Source organism: Elaeis guineensis, chromosome 13, assembly GCF_000442705.2.
Source record: "Elaeis guineensis isolate ETL-2024a chromosome 13, EG11, whole genome shotgun sequence".
Classification (NCBI taxonomy): domain Eukaryota; kingdom Viridiplantae; phylum Streptophyta; class Magnoliopsida; order Arecales; family Arecaceae; genus Elaeis; species Elaeis guineensis.
In genome coordinates, this window is record NC_026005.2 from 34041411 (window position 1) to 34064666 (window position 23256).

The 23256-nt window shown below is 37.1% G+C and overlaps 1 non-coding gene across 1 annotated transcript; it reads right to left on the reverse strand.

The window, feature by feature from the left end:
* Positions 1-2412: 2412 nt before the first annotated feature.
* On the reverse strand, positions 2413-2518 carry LOC140853550 (small nucleolar RNA R71). The gene has a single exon (XR_012136620.1). It is a non-coding gene; the product is annotated as a small nucleolar RNA R71 (small nucleolar RNA).
* Positions 2519-23256: the final 20738 nt, after the last annotated feature.

Here is a 23256-nt window from a genome sequence, read left to right on the forward strand (position 1 = left end):
TTTTTATGTTTTACAGGAAAGATGATCGCCGATACAAAGAGTCTGATTCATAGATCAAAAAGATACAAGTTTGAAGAAAATCAGACTTAAAATAAAATTAAAATAAAAAAATGATGCATACGATATTATAGAAAATGAAGATACTATGCAAGAAACCCAGAAGGATATAGATGCCATTTTAAAGAAACAAAAGTTTCTTTTTGTAATTTTTGTAATTTGGTAACAGCTAATTGAACGCGTTGGCGCGCGGATGAGCGCTGGGTGTGTGGGCGTGCGGGTGAGTGTGCGGGCGAGCGGCAGCGTGGCAGCGTGGGCACAGGTGCGGCATCGCGACAGCGGACGCGGATGCAGGTTCGCGGGGAGTTTGGCAAGGAGGACACAGTGGCGAACAGACTAAGAGATTTAAAGGAAAAAAATAATATTTAAAAATATTTCAAGAGGAAGAAGTTGTATTTTCTTTATCTGCTCGTGATCTTTCCATCTCATCCATCCATCTTTTAGTCTTTAGTATTTTCTTTAGTCCCACATCGAAAAACCATGTAAAACTCCTCCCTCCTAACACCTATAAAAAGACTTTTGTACTCTCATTGGAGGGGGAGTCCAGAAATTTTTCTAGAGCCTTGCATAGAGGAATAGAAAGGGACTACTCCATGAGCAGCTAGGCTAGCAGTCTCGGGAGTGGAGAAGAAATTTTGTAACGACACAGAGATGGTTCATTGTTCTAAACTTTCTTGTATTTCTTTATATGCAATAAAGATTATGCTTTTTATTTAAATCATCATGAATTCTTTATTTGCTCTCTTTCATATGCTTTTATATATGCTTTCTTGTTAGATTAATATTAAGAACAACTTTTACTTTTCGGAGACGCACCATGATCTATGGGTACGGGGCGTGCCGAGGAAAGACAGGTATTTTTTCTAAGATTAATCACATCTATTTAATTAAAAAAAAGAGATACAACTCTACTAGTGCAAAATTAATTCAAAACTCCTGAACTCTTTATTTTCTAATTACATCAATTTTAAGATAATTTATTTTTTAAATCAAAAATAATACTTTTTTCTTTTATTTTGCAATCTCAACTTAGCCCAAGGTCCCTGAGGATACGACCTCGACTCATCCTACCTACGTAGTGAGTAGAGTTATTTTTGGTGCTATTAACGACTACGCACCAAATTTTGGCACCGTTGCCGGGGACCTTGGCACGGTTGAATTAAAAAAAAAAAGCCATTGACATTTCATAACACTTAACTAAAATAACGTAACCTCAAATATAAAAATTTCTAACTTGATTGGACACCTTGTTTCTTTGCATCTCATCTCCATAATTAATCTTAAGGGCAATAACCCATTAATCAGATAAGGTGGGGATTTGATCACCCTTCCTTAGCCCACAAATCACTCCCTTGCATTTGCATAACCTAGACCTTAATCTAAAATTAATTAGACGCTGACCCCTAAGAATTTCGAGCTCAATAGGATAAGAAAGCTCTAGAGTTGAACTGAGCGCGGATTGGTTAATTGCTCGGTGTCTAAGGCAAGTGGTTAAAGAAAGTGGTTTTCAATTGGTTCCGTTGACTGACCTGGCCAACTCAGTTGGTGTCTAAGGAAAGCAACGAGTAGGTAACCTCCCACATCTTACGCTTACCTGACCGAGTCAGTTAGTCAGTCTTGAGCTTGGAGTGCTCAAAGGCAGTCTTGGAAGTTAGGAGCTGTCTAGATCTAAGTTAACCTTAGGATAGAGAGTCTATGCTTGTTTAAGTTGATTGCAATTAACATCTAAACATTAACTAATTTCTCTCTTTTCATAGATTTAAGATTCTTAGGTTCTTCTCTTTAGATTTTCTTCATTCTTTTCTCACTTTATTATAAAAATATATATATTATAAAAACTAAAATTTTCTGTGTTTGCTCTAAAGTATAATTGTAAGGTGTATGCTTGGCCGTAGATCGTTACGACTAAAAATCCAACCTTTTGATCCAGAAATAGAAAGAACCTTTAGAGCCAACAGATGTAAAAATATGGACCGAAATCAGGAGAATGATCCACCCAAGTAATTGAAGGAGTACTTTACTCCTTCCACATATACCTACTCTCCTTGTATTCCAGTGCCCCCTGTGGAGGCCACTCAATATGAAATTAAGTCCAGTATAATCCAAATGTTACCTTCATTTTATGGACTTAGTAATGAGGACCCTTATAAATATCTTGAAGAATTTCTTGAGATATGCTCAACTGTCAAAATTCACAACTTCTCCGATGATGCTCTTAGGTTAAAATTATTCCCTTTCTCACTTAAGGACAAAGCCAAATACTGGCTACATACTTTGGATTCTATGACTATATCAACCTGGGACCAGCTGCAAGGAGAGTTTCTCAAGAAATAATTTTCTATAGGAAAAACTAATCAAATAAGGAAAGCCATAACTAGTTTTTTCCAATTAGATGGAGAAATATTTTATGAAACATGGGAGAGATTAAAGGACCTTATTAGAAAATGACCCCACCATGCTGTACCCAAGTAGCAGTTAATCCAATATTTTTATGATGGGCTATCTGAAAGACATCGATAAATGGTTGATGCATCATGCGGTGGGACATTCATGCTGAAAAGTGAGGATGAGGCATGGCAACTGTTTGAAATTTTAAGTGAAAATTCATTACATCATATATCTTCCTCTATTAGGGATAAACCCATGTTAAACCCAAAGAGAGGTGGAATATATGAAGTAGGAAATGCCATAGATATCCATCATAAGGTAGATGAACTGTCCCAAAAATTAGATCGTCTTCTAAATACTGGACAATCCCTGATTCCACCTAACCCAATCCAAGAAGTTTGTGCATTATGTGCAAGTCCGAACTATTTTGTTAGTGAATGCCCAGCCGCACCTCAATTTTCTGAGTTTGTACACGAGCAGGTTCAGCAAGCTCAAGTCCAACAAGCTCGCAGATCAGGAAACGATCCATATTCGAACACTTATAACCCCGGCTGGAGAAACCATCCAAATTTTTTCTGGAGACCACAACCAGTGGTTGTCTTGCCACACCTCGACCTCAATATCAGGACCCAACATATAGGCATGGATCATACCATCAATTTCAAAATACTCCTCAACCATCTACTATTGGTCACAGCTCAGCTTTTGAGAAAAAAGTTCTAAAAGCACTAGAATGATTAGAAGTCAACACTCAGATCCTTAACTCCCACACACAATCCATTGCTAAGCTAGAGACCCAAATAGGTCAACTAGCGACTGCATTCAGTAGGAGAGAAGGAGGAAAATTACTTAGCCAACCCGAGAGCAACCCTAGAGGACAATTTGTGATTGAGAGTTCTAATACCCCAGAAGCTTTTTCTGAACATACCAAATCAATCATGACTCTGAGAAGTGGGAAGGTCATTGAACACACTAGTAAAACCAATGAGACTGACCCTAAACCTCTAACCGAAGCCAAATCACCCAAGAACAAGGAGGACCTAAAAATAGAGAAGGAACCAACTGCACCGGAATCATCTTACTTGCCTAAAGCCCCATTTTCGAATGCCCTGAAAGCTCCTATTCCTACAGATAAGAAGGGAGAAAAACTCGATGAGATGTTGAAATTATTTAAGCAAGTCCAAATTAATCTTCTCCTTCTAGACGCAATCAAATAGGTCCCTGCTTATGCCAAATTTTTGAAGGATTTGTGTACCCAAAAATGTAAATCTAGATCACAAATTTCAAAGAAAGTATGCCTCACTGAACAGGCTAGTTCTGTCGTCCAGCATGCCACTCCTCCAAAGCTTAAAGACCCAGGAGCCCCCATCATTTCCTGTGTTATAGGAGATTATCACATTGAAAAAGCTCTTCTGGACTTAGGGGCAAGTGTGAATCTTTTACCTAGTTCGGTGTATGAACTTTTTGGATTCGGAGAACTGAAACCCACATCAGTCACATTGTAATTAGCCGACAGATCAATTAAGAAACCACATGGAATGCTTGAGGATGTCTTGGTCAAGGTAGATGAATTTTACTTTTCAGTTGATTTTCTGATTCTCGACATGGACCTAAGTGGCAACCCCAGACAAATTTTCATTATCTTAGGATGATCCTTCCTAGCTACGGCAAATGCATGCATTAATTGTAGGATAGGAGTCATGGACGTATCATTTGGGAATAAGAAACTGAGACTGAATGTATTTGGTGCTTCCCAAGGACCATCAATGGATAGTTGCTTCGAAGTAGATACACTAGAAGACATTATAGAAGATGCAACACCCACAATTCTAGCACCAGACCCCTTAGGTACTTGCTTGGCTCACTTTGGAGTGTATGACTTTGAGGGATATATGAAAGAAGTTAACACCTTGTTGGATACACCACACGATAAAACCACTCCTCCATGGACAATCAAGTATGAGCCATTGCCCACCTTTTGTTGGTTTTATTGCATATGACGTCTGGCTGAAGACGTTAAACTTAGTACTTTTTGGGAGGCAACCCAAATTTTTTTTATTTTGTTTTAACTGATCTTCATTTTTTTAAGAATAAAGGACTACTCTGTATGGAAGAGTCTGTCAATAAACTTGACGTCTGGCTGAAGACATAAAACTTAGCGCTTGTTAGGAGGCAACCCAACGATTTCATATTTTTTTTCACTTTACTGTAGCTACAAAAATTTAGAACAAGAGCCTATTAATCAATGAAGCTATCTTAAACTTTCGAAGTAAAATTATCCCAGGTGCACTCTCTCCTTTTATTTTCTTTGCTTTCCTACTCCATTGAGGATAATGTAGATTAAGTTGGGGGGGAAGAAAATTAATCAAATCCTTGAGTATGGTCAAATAATTAGTTTTGTGTATCCAAATTTTATTTTGATTAAGAATCAATTAGGCATCCTAAACAATGAATGATTAACGGTCAAGATAATTTTAAAGATACTGAGGAATAAATTATTAAGAAAACCCAATGAATGGTAGGGTTTAGACTAGACCAAATTTTAGGAGTGATTCTACAATCCTCTTCTTACTGATCTCAATAAAGAATCTGCTTCATGAGAGATTGGGTGGAAAGGTCGAGGTATGCAAAAATTCTCCTTAAAATTTACTTAAAAAAATATATATTGGTTTCCTACTGAGTAACCGGGCCCTTTTGCCTAGTAAGCATTGTGGTTCGTGTAAAAAGATGGGCAATGTTAAAAAAAAAATAGTGGATAATAAGGAGACTAAATTGCAAGAAGATAATAAACCTCTCTTACATTAAGTTAGAGGATTTAAAGAGTAAAGTGGGAAGTTGGGGAAAGAAAAGCTCTTGAAATTTTTTTAGTTAATACTTAGCCACTAATTGGGTCAAATTGATAATCCAATGAAGTATCTCTTTAATGGTCTGACCAGGTATCATCTACCTTTTGGGATGCCTAACCTAACTTTTTATTCAAGATCGAGTCGGTATACAATTCTGATATATCTATTTTACTCGAGGATGAGCAAAATTCAAGTTGGGGGGTGTGATAAACACTTAATTTAAGTCATTTAAAGCAAAAAAATTATAGTTAATTTATTTTATTTATTAAGAATTTGATGCTTCTTTTTATGTTTTACAGGAAAGATGATCGTCGATACAAAGAGTCTGATTCATAGATCAAAAAGACTCAAGTTTGAAGAAAATTAGACTTAAAATAAAATTAAAATAAAAGAAGGATGCATATGGTATTTTAGAAAATGAAGATACTATGCAAGGAACCCAAAAAAATATAGATGCCATTTTAAAGAAACAAAAGTTTTTTTTTGTAATTTTTGTAATTTGGTAACAGCTAATTGAACGCGTTGGTGCGCGGATGAGCGCGTGGGCCCGTGGGTGCGCGGGTGAGTGCACGGGCGAGCGACAGCGTGGCAGTGCGGGCGCAGGCGCGACATCGCGGCAGCGGATGCGGATGCAGGTTCGCGGGGAGTTTGGTAAGGAGGACACAGTGGCGAACAGACTGAGAGATTTAAAGAAAAAAAATAATATTTGAAAATATTTCAAGAGGAAGAAGTTGTATTTTCTTTATCTGCTCGTGATCTTTCCATCTCATCCATCCATCTTTTAGTCTTTAGTATTTTCTTTAGTCCCACATCGAAAAACCATGTAAAACTCCTCTCTCCTAACACCTATAAAAAGGCTTTTGTACTCCCATTGGAGGGGGAGCCCAGAAATTCTTCTAGAGCCTTGCATAGAGGAATAGAAAGGGACTACTCCATGAGCAGCTAGGCTAGCAGTCTCGGGAGTGGAGAAAAAATTTTGTAACGACACAGAGATGGTTCATTGTTCTAAACTTTCTTATTTTTCTTTATATGCAATAAAGATTATGCTTTTTATTTAAATCATCATGAGTTCTTTATTTGCTCTCTTTAATATACTTTTATTTATGCTTTCTTGTTAGATTAATATTAGGAACAACTTTTATTTTTCGAAGATGCGTCGTGATCTATGGGTACGGGGCGTGCCGAGGAAAGAAGAGTTGTTTACCTAGTACTTTTCGGAGATGCGCCATGATCTACGAGTACGGGGCGTGCCGAGGAAAGATAGATATTTTTTCTAAGATTAATCACATCTATTTAATTAAAAAAAAAAGAGATACAACTCTACTAGTGCAAAATTAATTCAAAACTTTTGAACTCTTTATTTTTTAATTACATCAATTTTAAGATAATTTATTTTCTAAATCAAAAATAATGCTTCTTTCTTTTATTTTGCAATCTCAACTTAGCCCAAGGTCCCTGAGGATACGATCTCGACTCATCCTACCTACGTAGTGAGTAGAGTTATTTTTGGTGCTATCAACGACTACGCACCACAGTGTGAGGATATTGACTATCAGAAAACCTTCTCATCCATAGCCATGCTGAAATTCATCCACACTTTACTTGCTGTTGCAGCTTACTATGATTATGAAATCTGACAGATGGATGTGAAAACTACTTTTCTGAATGGATATCTTGAGCAAGATATCTATATGGAGTAGCCTATGGGTTTCACATCCGATGATGGTGATCACAGAGTCTGCAAGCTGTAAAGGTCCATTTATGGATTAAAGCAGACTTCTCAGAGTTGAAACCATCATTTTGATGAGGCAATCAAATCATTTGATTTTATTAAAAAATGAAGAGAAACCTTATGTATACAAGAGGGTCAGTGAGAGTGCGATCACCTTCCTCGTATTGTACGTAGATGATATTCTTCTGAATGATATTTCCTTGCTGACCATGGTCAAAAGATAGTTGTCTAAGAAATTCTCCATAAAAGACTTAGGGCAAGCATCCTATATTCTTGGAATAAAGATTTATAGAGATAAACCTAAATGGATGCTTGGCCTGTCACAAAAGCTGTACATAGAGAAGGTGCTGAAGAGGTTTAGTATAGAAAACTTCAAGAGAGGTCTCTTACCTCTTAGTCATGGTATTAGTCTCTCCAAGATGATGTGTCCAACTACATCTGAGGAGATGCAGCACATGAGTAGGATTCCTTACGCCTCAGTCATAGGGAGTCTCATGTATGCCATGCTATATACTCGACCTGATATTATCCTTATCGTGAGTGTCACGAGTAGGTATCAGTCGAATCCAAGTAAAAAGTACTAGATAGCTGTGAAGAACATCCTTAAGTACTTAAAAAGGACTAAAAATTTGTTCCTGATCTTTGGAGGTGATTCTGAGTTGTGAGTCGAGGGCTATACTGATTCAGACTTCATGTCTAATCCTGATAATAGAAAGTCTATATCAGGATACGTGTTCGTTTGCAATGGTGGCGTAGTTAGTTGGAAGAGTTTCAAACAACCCATCATAGTGGATTCGACTACGGAGACTGAGTATGTCGCTGCTTCAGATGCTGCAAAAGAAGGCTTCTGGTTTAAAAAGTTCATTATGGAACTTGGGGTTATGACATCAGATGCCATACCACTATATTGTGACAATAATGAAGCCATAGCACTAGCTAAGGAGCCAAGGTCTCATCAGAAATCTAAGCATATCAAGCGACATTTTCATATCATACGTAACTACTGTTGCTCCTAGATTAATTTTGATGATTACAAAGCAGATTGAAGGGATACAAATAATTTTAAATGAAAAAAGTCCTTATGCTCTACAAGGGCAAAATTGTAATTTCACTAAAATCCTGATTTGATAGTACCATTTGGTAGAACAAATGATTTGAAATCTATTGGTGAAAATTTCATTGTGTTTGGACTTATATTTTTGAAGTTATGAAGGTTTGGAGTGCATGAGTCGACTCATGAGTCAACTCATGGCACTGTGAGCTGATTGGCACGCAAAAATTCTCCTTGGCACGCTAGTTTTCTGGCTTGGCACGACCTGTGAGTCGACTCATAAGTCGACCCACAAGGCATGAGTCGACTCATGAGTCGACCCCTGCTGATTTGAGCCAAGAATTTCCAGAAACGCATTCTCTGGTTTTTGCAACAGAGGTCGACTCATGAGTCGACCCCTGAAGCATGAGTCGACTCATGAGTCGACCCCTGCGACGGAAAATATCAGCAACGGCTATTTTTTTGCCCATTTTAATTGCCTTTTATGCTTCCTAAAATTGCTCTAACGGCTCTTTATCTGCCTAAGTTGTTTTCTCTTGCTTCTAATGTCATAAAATGCTTTAAATGGTGAAAGAAATTACAGATTAAATAGCAGATCAAACGTGAAATCAAAAATGAGAAAAACAGAAGAGAGGATCCGAAATCTGCACGAAAAAGCCTGAGATCAACGAAATATCCAAAAAGAAAAAGAGAGAGGATCCACAATATACAAGAGAGATTGTGAAAGAGAAAAGCAAGAGCATTCAAGAGGATCTTTCACGCCTATTGTTTCAACTTTGATCTAGAGATCGTTCAAAGCTTTCAAGAGATCTTCAATCAACAAACAACCTCTTCTCAAGCATTCGTTCAAGCATTCATCCACCTTGAGAAAATCCGAAAAGGGGTTCTTCATTTGAGTAAAGTTTTTATTGTTATATTCGCTCATTTAAAGGAGCTGTTATTGTATTAATCTGTGCTCAAAATTTTCTAACTCTTTGTGAGTTTTTGTTCTTGTTTTTGGAGGATTTCCAAAACAAGAAAAGTTGATCCGAACCTGAAATCGGAGTGTTTTGGGTTTACTTGTACCCGGGAAACAAGTGATCTAGCTTGGGATAGCTAGTGTCGGAGTTTCCGACGTTTTGTATTCAGGTTGAATACAAGTATAGTGGATTGAAATTCCCAAGTAGGAGCTTGGGGAGTGGATGTAGGTGCAAGGTTGGCACCGAACCACTATAAATCCTTGTGTTTGTGGTGTGCTTTATCGCTTTACCTTATTTCTTTATTATATCCTTGCAATTCTGCTTCAGGTAATTAATATTGAATTGAAGTCTTTGTTTTGTTCTTCATAAGTATTCTGTTGGGCTTAAAATTTTTAGAAACCCAATTCACCCCCCCTCTTGGGTTGCATAGCTGGGCAACAAGTGGTATCAGAGCCGGTGCTCTAGCCCTTCTTTGATCTAACAATCAAAGAGCCAAAGATCTATGGCAACCCATGTCGGTACTTCTCTAGCCGAGGGGCAATCTACAAACCGACCTCCACTTTTCAATGGGTCTAATTACACCTATTGGAAAGCTCGGATGAAGATATTCATACAAGCACTCGACTATGATATGTGGAGTATCATAGTGAATGGTCCTCACACACCCACCAAGATTATAGATGGTGAGGAGTCAACCAAACCCGAGAAAGAATGGGATGAGGTTGACAAGAAATTGGCACAATTAAATGCCAAAGCCATGAATGTTCTTTATTGTGCACTAGATGCTAGTGAATTCAATCGCATTTCTACTTGTGCATCTGCTAAAGAAATATGGGATAGGTTAGAAGTAACTCATGAGGGAACAAATCAAGTAAAAGAGTCTAAAATAAACATGCTTGTACATAAATATGAATTGTTCAAAATAGAGCATGATGAGTCCATAACTGCCATGTTTACTCGTTTTACTGATATAATTAATGGTTTGAAGAGTCTTGGCAAATCTTATACTAACAGTGAACTTGTAAGGAAGATTCTCAGGTCACTGCCAAGAACTTGGGAAGCCAAGGTGACTGCCATCCAAGAAGCAAAGGACTTGAACACTCTACCTCTAGAAGAGCTTCTTGGATCCTTGATGACTCATGAACTTAGCATGAAGCAACATCAAGAGGATGAAGTCAAAAAGAAAAGAACCATTGCCCTCAAATCCACAACTTCGCCTGATTATGAAACGGATGAATCTGAAGATGAAGAACAGGATGAAGAGATGGCACTCATCACCCGAAAATTTAAGAAGTTTCTAAGAAAAAGGAAACAGGGGATGAGAAAGAAATTCACAAAAGGGGAACAAAGCAAAGAAAAAGAGAAAGATCAACCCCTTACATGCTACGAGTGCAAGAAGCCGGGACATTTCAGATCCGAATGTCCACAACTGAAGAAAGGTCCCAAAAAGTTCAAAAAGAAGGCAATGATGGCGACTTGGAGTGCGAGTGATGACTCAAGCTCCGACGAGGAAACCTCAACAGAACAAGCCAATCTGTGCCTGATGGCACATGAAAATGAGGTAACTTCTGAATCCACTAGTGAATTCACATTTGAAGAATTGCATGAAGCATTCTATGACTCAATTGATGAATTAAAGAAACTAGGGAAGAAAAACAAAGAACTGAAATTGGAAAATCAGTCCTTAGTGAAACAAGCTGAAATTCTTTCAATTGAAAAACTCACCTTGAGTCAAGAAAATCAAAACTTAAAGGATGAAATTAACAAGCTGAAATCTATAGTAGATAAGTTCACCTTAAGTTCAAACAAATTAAATATGATCCTTGAAAATCAGAAAGCTATATATGATAAGGCTGGACTTGGCTATAAACCTCTGAAGAAACAAAAGTTTCTGAAGGATATTTATGTAAATTATTCAGGTAACAAGTCTACAAATATTACTTGTTTCAAATGTGGTAGAATAGGACATAAATCATACACATGCCTCAAATCTACAAATACAACTATAAAGAAAATATGGGTTCCAAAAGGAACCATTCTGACTAACCCAAAAGGACCCAAGAAAGCTTGGGTACCTAAGACAGAGACTTGACCTTTGCTTGCAGGTGTGTCTAGCATCCCAAGAAGGAAACAGAAATGGTATCTTGACAGTGGATGCTCGAGACACATGACTGGTGATGAATCACAATTCATCACGCTTGATGCTAAGGATGGAGGGATGGTCACCTTTGGAGATAATGGCAAAGGAAAGATCATCGGGATAGGTAACATTGGTATCACTCCCTCCAAATACATTGAGAATGTTTTACTAGTTAAAGGTTTAAAGCATAACTTACTTAGCATTAGTCAATTCTGTGATAAAGGGTATAAAGTAATTTTTGAATCATCTGTTTGCATTGTGACTAGTCCTATTAACGATGGCATTAAATTTATAGGACATAGGCATGGCAATGTTTATATGATAGATTTGAATGACTTAGCCAAATTAGACATGCAATGCCTAGTATCCTTGAATGCTAAAATCAATGAGACTAGTTGGCTGTGGCATCGTAGACTTGCACATATCAGCATGCATTCTCTTTCAAAATTAATTAAGAAAGATTTAGTTCTCGGTTTGCCAAAACTGAATTTTGAAAAGGATAGAATCTGTGATGCATGCCAATTAGGTAAACAAACTAGAGTATCATTTAAATCCAAAAATACTGTTTCAACTTCTAGACCATTAGAGCTCTTACATATGGACTTATTTGGACCAACAAGAACCACCAGTCTAGGAGGAAAAAGATATGGCTTGTAATTATAGATGATTACTCTCGTTTTACTTGGGTTTTCTTTTTGGCTCACAAAAATGAAACTTTTCATATTTTCACTAAATTTCATCGAAAAGTTTCTAATGAAAAAGGGTTTTCAATTCAAAATATTAGAAGTGATCATGGAACTGAATTTGAAAATCAAGATTTTGAAAATTTTTGTGATGAAAATGGAATTGGCCATAACTTCTCTGCTCCTAGGACACCCCAACAAAATGGGGTAGTTGAAAGGAAAAACAGAACCTTAGAAGAAATGGCCCGTACCATGCTTTGTGAAAGCAACCTTCCAAGATATTTTTGGGCGGAAGCTATTAACACAGCATGTTACATTTTAAATCGTGCTTTAATTAGACAATTTTTAAAGAAAACCCCCTATGAACTTTGGAAAGGAAGAAAACCAAATATTGCATATTTTCATGTCTTTGGTTGCCGATGTTTTGTATTAAATAATGGAAAAGAAAAACTTGGTAAATTTGATGCAAAATCAGATGAAGCAATCTTTTTAGGTTACTCCTCCACTAGTAAAGCATTTAGAGTTTTCAACAAAAGAACTTTAGTAGTTGAGGAGTCCATACATGTTGTTTTTGATGAATCTAACGATCTTCCTTCAAGGAAGAATGAGGGTGTTGATGATGCAGAGCCACTAATAGAAGGTATGAAGGAGATCACTCTGAAAGACTCAGCAACTCCAGAAGACAAGGATCAAGAAGATAAACAAGATGAGAGAAGTGAAGAAATTCAAGAACAACCTCAAGGTACAAATGACCTACCCAAGGAATGGAGGTATGTTCACAACCACCCTAAGGAGTTAATTATCGGTGATCCTATGCATGGGGTAAAAACACGTTCTTCACTTAGAGATGTACTTAATCATTGTGCTTTTGTATCTCAACTTGAACCTAAAACTTTTGAAGAAGCTGAAAATGATCATAACTGGATTAATGCTATGCAAGAGGAACTTAATCAATTTGAAAGAAATAATGTTTGGACCTTAGTATCAAGACCTAAAGATTATTCAATAATTGGCACAAAATGGGTCTTTAGAAACAAATTAGATGAGCATGGAAATGTAATTAGAAATAAAGCAAGACTGGTTGCTAAGGGATATAATCAAGAAGAAGGAATTGATTTTGATGAAACCTTTGCACCTGTTGCTAGATTAGAAGCTATTAGACTTCTACTTGCATATGCTTGCTTTATGAATTTCAAGTTATTTCAAATGGATGTTAAAAGTGCATTTTTAAATGGATATATCTCTGAAGAAGTATATGTAGAACAACCCCCTGGATTTGAAAATCATGTTTTTCCTAATCATGTCTTTAGATTAAATAAAGCTTTATATGGATTAAAACAAGCACCTAGAGCATGGTATGAAAGGCTAAGCAAATTTCTACTAAATAATGGTTTTTCAAGAGGCAATGTAGATACAACCCTATTTATTAAAAGAAATCAAAATGATATGCTAATTGTACAAATTTATGTTGATGACATAATTTTTGGGTCTACTAATGAATCCCTTTGTCAAGACTTTGCTAAGCTTATGCAGGGGGAGTTCGAGATGAGCATGATGGGAGAACTCACCTTCTTTCTCGGACTCCAAATCAAACAATCAAAAGAGGGAATCTCCATCACCCAAAGCAAGTACACCAAGGAACTACTCAAAAGATTTGGAATGGAGAACTGCAAACCAATTGGCACACCAATGAGTCCCTCATGTAAGCTTGACAAGGATGATGAAGGTAAAAGCGTAGACTTAAAATACTATAGAGGTATGATTGGCTCATTATTATATTTAACTGCAAGTAGGCCTGATATAATGTTTAGTGTTTGCTTATGTGCTAGATATCAATCTAATCCTAAAGAATCTCATTTGAATGCTGTTAAAAGAATCCTTAGATACTTAAATGGTACTCAAACTCTAGGGTTATGGTACTCTAAGGACTCACAAATTAATTTATTAGGATATTCAGATGCTGATTTTGCTGGATGTAAATTAGATAGAAAAAGCACAAGTGGAACTTGCCAATTTCTTGGAGTTAACCTAATCTCATGGTTTAGCAAGAAACAAAATTCGGTGGCACTGTCTACGGCTGAGGCCGAATACATTGCAGCCGGAAGTTGTTGTGCTCAAATCTTATGGATTAAGCAACAACTCGAAGATTTGGAATCAAACTTAATGAAACACCAATAAGATGTGACAACACAAGTGCCATAAATCTATCTAAAAATCCAATTCAACACTCAAGATCCAAACATATTGAAATAAGACATCATTTCATAAGAGAACATGTTCAAAACAAAAATATAATTCTTGAATATGTTTGCACTGAGAATCAATTAGCTGATATCTTTACAAAGGCCCTTAGTGAGGATAGATTCTGTGAAATTAAGAGAAATCTAGGAATTCTAGATCCATTTGCCTAAAATTTCTCAATTTCCAAAGAATTGATTAAAGCTAATTTTCAACATCTATCCTGGTCCCAAAAGCTCAAATTTATCATTCTAAGAACTTATCATTGAGCAAAATTCCTTCACTCAAAATTTCAAATTTTTCTGGAATTTATTCACATTTTTCCTGATTTTCTGAACTTCATGAGTCGACCCCCATGAGTCGACTCAATGGCAAACTTGTAAATCCCACCAACTTTCAACGGGTTCATTGTTTTTATAAGGGTTACTGTTTGTGAGACGACTCATCTTCCCATCGTTCTTCTTCCAAAACCGTCTTCTCCAACTCTTCTTGCTCCAAATCCAAGGATTAATTTCGAGGCAATTCTCCCTCCTCCTCTCCACCAAAAATCGCCTCCTTCAAAAGATTTTCTGTGCTTTCTCGCTTTGCTCGGCGCGGTTGGAACGTGCCCTAGCACTTTACCGAACTTCCAAAATCCACTTCTTTTCTCCACCAAAATCCTTCTTCACTCTCTTGTGATCCCTCCTCCACTCAACTCAAGTCTTCTTGTCTGCTACTTTAGTGGATATGGCTCCAAAGATGAAGCTTCCCCAAAGAAGGAAATCAATCCGTGAGCCTGAAGAAATTGTCAGAAAGAAAAGGCAAGCCGCTCAACTTCAACAGCTCCCACTCCAGTTTCAGTACCTACTCAAGGTCCCTCTCAATCCTCCATAAGTCCCAGTGTGAATCCTCTTTCTGATAGAAAAGTAGAAACCGGAAAAATATAGATTTTGGTTCTTTGAGAAAGAAGGTTTTACTTTTGCTACCAAAATTAAAAACCAAGGATGGGAACTCTATTGCTCTCTTAAGGAAGTCACCTATGTTGACCTTGTTAGAGAATTCTACCAAAACCTACTTTATGGAAACGGGTCAGTGACTTCAACTGTAAAGGGAATTGATATCTGCCTGGATTCTAGGATTTTGGGAGAAATACTTCAGTTGCCTAGTGAAGGATATTCATATATGGAACTCCCAATTAAAGAAGAGGGGATCAGAATTATTTTAGGAGAAATTTTTCAGGAAATTTAAACAAATTGGAAGCAAAGTTTTTGTCCATTGAGATGAGGGTCCTGCATCAGATAGTTTCAAAGCTATTCTTTCCTAGGAGTGGTAGACATGACTTACTTTCCAGCAGAGATGTATGTGTCATGTTTCATGTCATCACTCAGACCCCCCTGAACCTCCCTGCATTATGATAGAGGCCATGAGAGAAACTTTGAACAGATCCAAGGCACACTTGCCTTATGGTATGGCCCTTACTAGAGTATTTAGGAGGTTTGGAGTTAGCTTGAGGGGGAGGCTGCTATCAAGCTATCTCATGTGGACACTTTCAACCAACACAGCCTGCACCGAATGGGAATTACAAAGACTGTTGGTGGTTGGATCAAGGGCTCTGAAGAAAGAACTGAGGATAGAGCTGAAACAAGAACTGAAGACAGAGCTGAAGGCAGAATAGAAGAAGAAGGTCCATCTTCTCCTGTACATGACTTCAGGGCAGCTTCACCAGATACCCAGTTCATTCCTGATACTGAGGCTGGCCCTTCAGAGTTTACTAGGTTGCCCACACCAGTGTATCAGCCAGAGAGCAGAGCACCTCATTCAGAGTTCAGACTGGCTGACGATCAGATCGAGCATATTTCACAGCGTGTGGCTTCTTTACTGTCTAGCCAGTGGAGTAGTACTTCTTTTCACCTGGAGCTACCTCTTCTGATCAGACCATTACTCCCCACATCTCCACTGTATTTCAGATGATTTCAGATCAGTCCATCAGGATACAGCAGCTTGAGGACACAGTCTGGAGACTGACTGGCAGAGTTCTTGACTTGCAGGGGCAAGTCCTTGCTTTGGCCCATCCCAAGCCACAGGAGTCTACTATTGAGGTCACAGACCTCACTGCAGAGGCTGTAGGCTCAGAGGAGCACTAGAAGGTGGATATGAACTACTGAGGAAAGAGATCCGAGGATCGAGTGAGCATGCTACCACTCAGTTCACTGCTCTACTTCAATCTGTTTCAAGAGCACTGAACGTACTTGATTCTATCAGACTCACCCTTTCTGTTCAGTCCTTAGCATCTCAGCGTTCTCAGCCACCCAGTTCATCTCGCTCTCCTGCTCGTGGCAGAGGCAGACGGGGTAGAGGACGCACTTCTGATCCATCATCTCCTCACCCTATCTCTGATGACTCCGATCATTGACTTATCTTGATCATTACTAGATCCTAGGTGTTAGTATCTTGTTCTAGGATCTATACCTTGGGCCATGTATTGACAATTAGCTGATTGAATTTTATTTTAAAGAACTATGTATTGAAACAATTATGTTTTTAATGGAATCATCTTTTATTATATTTCTACCTTTTGTAATGATGTTGATCATATTATGGTTATATATATTCTCCTTGTTGAAATATTGTCTTCTCTTTGTTGTTGTTTGCTGTTGATAATTGCTATATTAAGGGGAGCAAACATCTGTGATATACTCTAAAAGGGGAGAAATTAAAGAATATTTCTGAAAAAGGAAAAGCTAACCATGTCTGATGATGTCAAAAAGGGGGAGAAAGTAAAAATTAAACAAAAAGCAAGCAACTCATTAAAAGCAAAACCCTAAATTATGAAAGAAAAAGGGGAGAAATTAAACAAAAAGCAACTCATCAAAGGCAAAACCCCAAAAGCAAAATTACAAATTATGAGAAATTTGGCATCAAACAGTAATTTGGCATCAAACAGAAATTAAACAAAAAGCAATTCAATTATTGAGAAATTAAACAAAACAATATTGGAGATATTAAACAAAAATTGGAGAAATTAAATATTTGGAGAAATTAAACAAAAATTGAGAAATTAAACAAAATTTGTGAAATTAAACAAAAATGGTATTTTGAGAAATTAAACAAAAATTTTGAGAAAATTGATATCAGACAGAAATTAAACAAAAAGCAAAATCATAAGTACAATGCAAATAAGTTTTTTTTATATGCTCTGATATATTTCAAAATTCAAACTTGCTCTGATATATCTTATGAAATTTACCTTGATACATCTTAAGAAATTTGATTTACTCTGATACACCCTAAAATTTTTTTTTAACTTGCTCTGATACATGATAAAATTTAATCTGATACAGTGTGAAAGTTTCTCTGATATTTGCTCTGATACAGTGTGAAATTTTCTCTGATACATTATAAAATTTGCTCTGATACAGTGTGAAATTTTCTCTGTTATATTATAACATTTACTCTGATACATTGTAAAATCTTTTCGGATAACATTGTAAAAATTATTTTTTATTGCTCTGATATATTGAAAAATTTATTTTTCTCTCTTGCTCTGATATATCTTAAACTCAAAATGATCTAATACTCTTTTCAAATTTTATGAAAATGGACAAACTATTTTTTGCATATGACCATTTATATCACATGCCAAAAGAATCATATTTTTCAAGCATATACACCTATAGTGCATTCTTTTGAAATTAATGCATTCACATAAATGCTTTTGTTCAAGTGTTTTGTCATCATCAAAAAGGGGGAGATTGTTGCTCCTAGATTGATTTTGATGATTACAAAGAGATTGAAGGGATACAAATAATTTTAAATGAAAAAAGTCCTTATGCTCTTCAAGGGCAAAATCATAATTTACTAAAATCCTGATTTGATAGTACCATTTGGTAGAACAAATGATTTGAAATCTATTGGTGAAAATTTCATTGTGTTTGGACTTATATTTTTGAAGTTATGAAGGTTTGGAGTGCATGAGTCGACTCATGAGTCAACTCATGGCACTGTGAGCTGATTGGCACGCAAAAATTCTCCTTGGCACGCTAGTTTTCTGGCTTGGCACGACCTGTGAGTCGACTCATGAGTCGACCCACAAGGCATGAGTCGACTCATGAGTCGACCCCTGCTGATTTGAGCCAAGAATTTCCAGAAACGCATTCTCTGGTTTTTGCAACAGAGGTCGACTCATGAGTCGACCCCTGAAGCATGAGTCGACTCATGAGTCGACCCCTGCGACGGAAAATGTCAGCAACGGCTATTTTTTTGCCCATTTTAATTGCCTTTTATGCTTCCTAAAATTGCTCTAACGGCTCTTTATCTGCCTAAGTTGTTTTCTCTTGCTTCTAATGTCATAAAATGCTTTAAATGGTGAAAGAAATTGCAGATTAAATAGCAGATCAAACGTGAAATCAAAAATGAGAAAAACAGAAGAGAGGATCCGAAATCTGCACGAAAAAGCCTGAGATCAACGAAATATCCAAAAAGAAAAAGAGAGAGGATCCACAATATACAAGAGAGTTGTGAAAGAGAAAAGCAAGAGATTCAAGAGGATCTTTCAGCCTATTGTTTCAACTTTGATCTAGAGATCGTTCAAAGCTTTCAAGAGATCTTCAATCAACAAACAACCTCTTCTCAAGCATTCGTTCAAGCGTTCATCCACTTTGAGAAAATCCGAAAAGGGGTTCTTCATTTGAGTAAAGTTTTTATTGTTATATTCGCTCATTTAAAGGAGCTGTTATTGTATTAATCTGTGCTCAAAATTTTCTAACTCTTTGTGAGTTTTTGTTCTTGTTTTTGGAGGATTTCCAAAACAAGGAAAGGTTGATCCGAACCTGAAATCAGAGTGTTTTGGGTTTACTTGTACCCGAAAACAAGTGATCTAGCTTGGGATAGCTAGTATCGGAGTTTCCGATGTTTTGTATTCAGGTTGAATACAAGTATAGTGGATTGAAATTCCCAAGTAGGAGCTTGGGGAGTGGATGTAGGTGCAAGGTTGGCACCGAACCACTATAAATCCTTGTGTTTGTGGTGTGCTTTATCGCTTTACCTTATTTCTTTATTATATCCTTGCAATTCTGCTTCAGGTAATTAATATTGAATTGAAGTCTTTGTTTTGTTCTTCATAAGTATTCTGTTGGGCTTAAAATTTTTAGAAACCCAATTCACCCCCCCTCTTGGGTTGCATAGCTGGGCAACACTATCCATATCTCATATGGCATTTTGGCTACATACTTACTTGAAACTCTATTTAGAAGGTAACAAGCTGATTCGAGCGCATATCCCAGAGGGAGATCGACAGACCAGCAAACCCCATCATGGGTCGAACCATGTCCAATAAGGTCCGATTCCTCCTTTCAGACACACTATTATGCTGTGGTGTTCCAGGAGGAGTCCACTGAGAGAAAATCCCATTCTCTCCTAAATACGTCAGAAACTCATTGGAAAGATATTCACCTCCTCGATCAGATCGAAGAATTTTAATACACTTTTCAGTTTGTTTTTCCACCTCATTTCGGAATAGTTTAAATATTTCAAACGACTCCGACTTATTCTTCATTAAGTAGACATACCCATACCTCGATAGGTTGTCTGTGAAGGTTATGAAGTAGAAATATCCACCTCTTGCACTTGAGCTCATAGGTCCACATACATCAGAATGTACCAGACCCAAGAGTTCACTGGCTCGCTCACCTTTTCCAGTAAAAGGTGACTTGGTCATCTTTCCAAGAAGACAAGACTCACAGGTTGGAAGTGATTCACAATCACCAAGTTCAAGAATTTCTTCTTGAGCCAAACTGTTTATCCTGTTCTTATTGATATGACCTAGCCTACAGTGCCAAAGGTAGACTTCTGACATATTATCTATTCTAGGGCATTTACCGAAGTTTTGAACTACATTAACAGGCTGTGATAGTAAGTAAATTCTATTATTTAATTATCCAACAAATATTGTAACACCATTCAAAATGATATTGCAAATATTTTTTTTATTAAAAAATAATAACCGTACATGACCAAAAGGCCTACAGAAATAATATTTAATAAAAAGCTTGGACAATAGTGACATTCACTCAGAATTATATTACGAGAATTGATTACAAGACTCATGATTCCTAAAGCTAGAACTGAAACTTTGCTTCCATCTCCAACGTTCAGGAACCTCTCGCCTTCATCAAATCTCCTACTGACCTGCAGACCCTGCATCGAATTACAAATATGATAAGGGCTTCTGGTATCCAATACCCAGGCAGTAGTATCACAAATGAAAAAGTTGCAAGGAGTTATTATATAATTACCTTGCTTCTTCTTCGGCCTGTTCGGGTCCAGGGAGGCTATGTATTGAGGACAGTTCCTCTTTCAATGCCCCTGCTTCTTGCAAAAGAAGCACTCCGCCTGGCTCTGGTCGGGCTTGTGCTTCTTGGTCTGACCCTGTGCAACCGTCCCAGCATGAGGCTGCACCTTCTTGTTCTTCTTCCCCTTCCCAAAGGGTCGATGATGAGAAGAAGACCCTCCCACTACATTCACTGACTCCTTATGGAGCTGGTGATCCTTCTCAAAGTTCTGCAGCAACCCCAACAACCCGTGGTAGTTTACTGCAGGCTTTGTCATTCGAAAATGAGTAAGGAATGGGAGGAAAGACTTGGACAAGGAATTAAGGATCGCATCCTTACCGAGCTGCTCGTGCAGAGAAAATCCAATTTGCTTAGGCGCTCAATCATCTCGATCATGTACAGTACATGATCAGTGACTGAGGCCCCATCCCTCATCCGAGCATTGAAAATGGCACAACTAGTTTTGTGCCTTTCAACGTCGTCAGGCGTGCCAAAGGAGTCGTTCAACATTTGAAGCATCTCCTGTGGCTGGGCATTCTCAAACCTGCGGCTAAACTCATCATTCATTGCTGCCAGCATAATACATCGGACGGTGGTGCGGTCATTGAGCCACTTCTGGTAAGTGTCTCGGATCGCCTTACTAGCGTTCGGAGCTGGCTCCTCAGGTGCTGGATCCGTTACTACACAAAGGATCCGCTCATGCTCAAGGATGATTTTCAATTTTCGATACCAGCTATCGAAATTAGGTCCCATGAGCTTGTCATTATCTAATAATGATCGAAGCGACAGGGTAGTGGCCATAGCTGTATAAAAAAAAATCAAACCTCTATTAGTACATAAATTAATACTAAAAACTTGAACTTTAGTCTAAAGTTTTTCTCAATATTTATACGAACTGGTAGCCTCAACCTCCAATTCGAGGAATTACTTTAATTCTTTAATGGGTACTAGAATCCACACAGACTACACACGAGTCCAACTTTGGTTGGTCAACCCATGTGCATCTATGGGTAGGTTCTTAACCAGTTGTTTCTCTAAACAACTTCTAGTAATTGATTTTGCCCCAAAACCTAATCAGTAGGCTTTGGCCTCCACTGAAAAGATCTGGTTAGGTCCAACCATTAACATGACTTAATTTGGTGAATCAGACCAACAAATGATCAAGCCCGACTTTGGCCGGCCAACCTAACCACCATCAGAAAAACTCAACCAAATTATCATATTATGAATGATAATTTCATTAGCCAATGAGCACCAGGCCTTTGGGCCTCCAATGATCATTGAACTAATGGACTCATTATCACTCACTTAATGAGAGGCATTGACTTAGTTATCATTATAACTTAATCATTTTAGGGACCTAATAATTTTTGAGAATTTTATTAAAAGATAGTAGAGAAGAAATCATCCAGCCAATTTCAATCCTCCCACTGACTTCACCAAGTCAGATTAAAAAAGATTTAATTAAAGCTGGCATTAGGAGCACCTAAATCAGTCACACTGATTTACCTAATGACATGGGTGAGTTCTAATCACCAAGTGATCTAATCAAAATCTAACTTACCAGATTGGCCAGGTAAGTGAGATCAGTGGTGGGGATTTGCCATTAACTCGTCGATGATCGAATCAATGCGAGTAGCTCCCGCTTAAGAACCACTGGTCAAAACTGCCGAACTTACCTTAGACACCAACCGGTTCATTAGTTTTAATTTTATCAACTTAGTAAATAGGCTCCACCGCGTAGCCATGAATTAAGTCCATTTTGGTCTAGTTAAAGATATGAACCCATTCAACTATAACTATTGAAGTTGAGTCTAGAGTATCCTTGACCTAATCTAATTCAACTTTTGATTAGATTTGACCAATTACTCCATTTAGTCCATTTTTAAGCTAACCTTAGGTCTAACCCAATTATGGACCTAATTCATCTAACCCATTGACCCACAAGTTTATGCAATTGTCTTAGGTCTTAATTCACAATTCTAGACCTACTAGACAACACTTAATTCTTTTAATTAAGTACTTGGACTGATGGTCAGGGTTTGGCATTTTGAAAATAATTTTTAAATTTTGAAAGATTTTATTTTCTGTTCACCAAATGTGTTGATTCATTTCACAAATGGGTCAGCACAATTCATAAACAGCAATCCTATTTCTCATTTCATAACAGAAAATAACTCAAAATAAATCATGAATTTTTTTTTAGATCTAATCTAACACATTCATGATAAATTTTATAATTAAGTCCTTTCGCTGCTTCATCGGCATGGGATATTATTGCATCAGCACCCCTACCGCCATAGGAGACACCATCGAATGGGAAGAGAGGGCCTTTAAACCCTACTTTTCTCCTATGACCGGACGACCATGGCAACCAACCCAATTAGATTACTTGCTACTTGGATCAAGTATATCTAAATATACCAATTTAAAAATTTAAATTTTGAATTTTAAATTTCAAATTTCAAATTTCAAATTTGAGATTTTAACCAAATTTCAAATTTCAAATTTCCAATCTTTGAATTTTAAATTTTAAATTTTGAATTTTAAATTTTAAATTTTGAATTTTAAATTTAAATTTTGAATTTTGAATTTTAAATTTGAAACTTCTAACAAATTTTAAATTTTAAATTTTGAATTTCAAATTTGAAATTTTGAATTTCAAATTTAAACTTATAGATTACACCTTAATCTATGCATGCATATGTATATCATATTCTAGAACCATGCTCTAATACCATTTGAAGTGAAAATTCAGTGCAGGGGCAAAATAGTAATTTTAAATTTTTTTCAAAATTATTATTTTACAGTAGAATTATTAATTAATCTTATTAATTAATACTAATTAATCCTA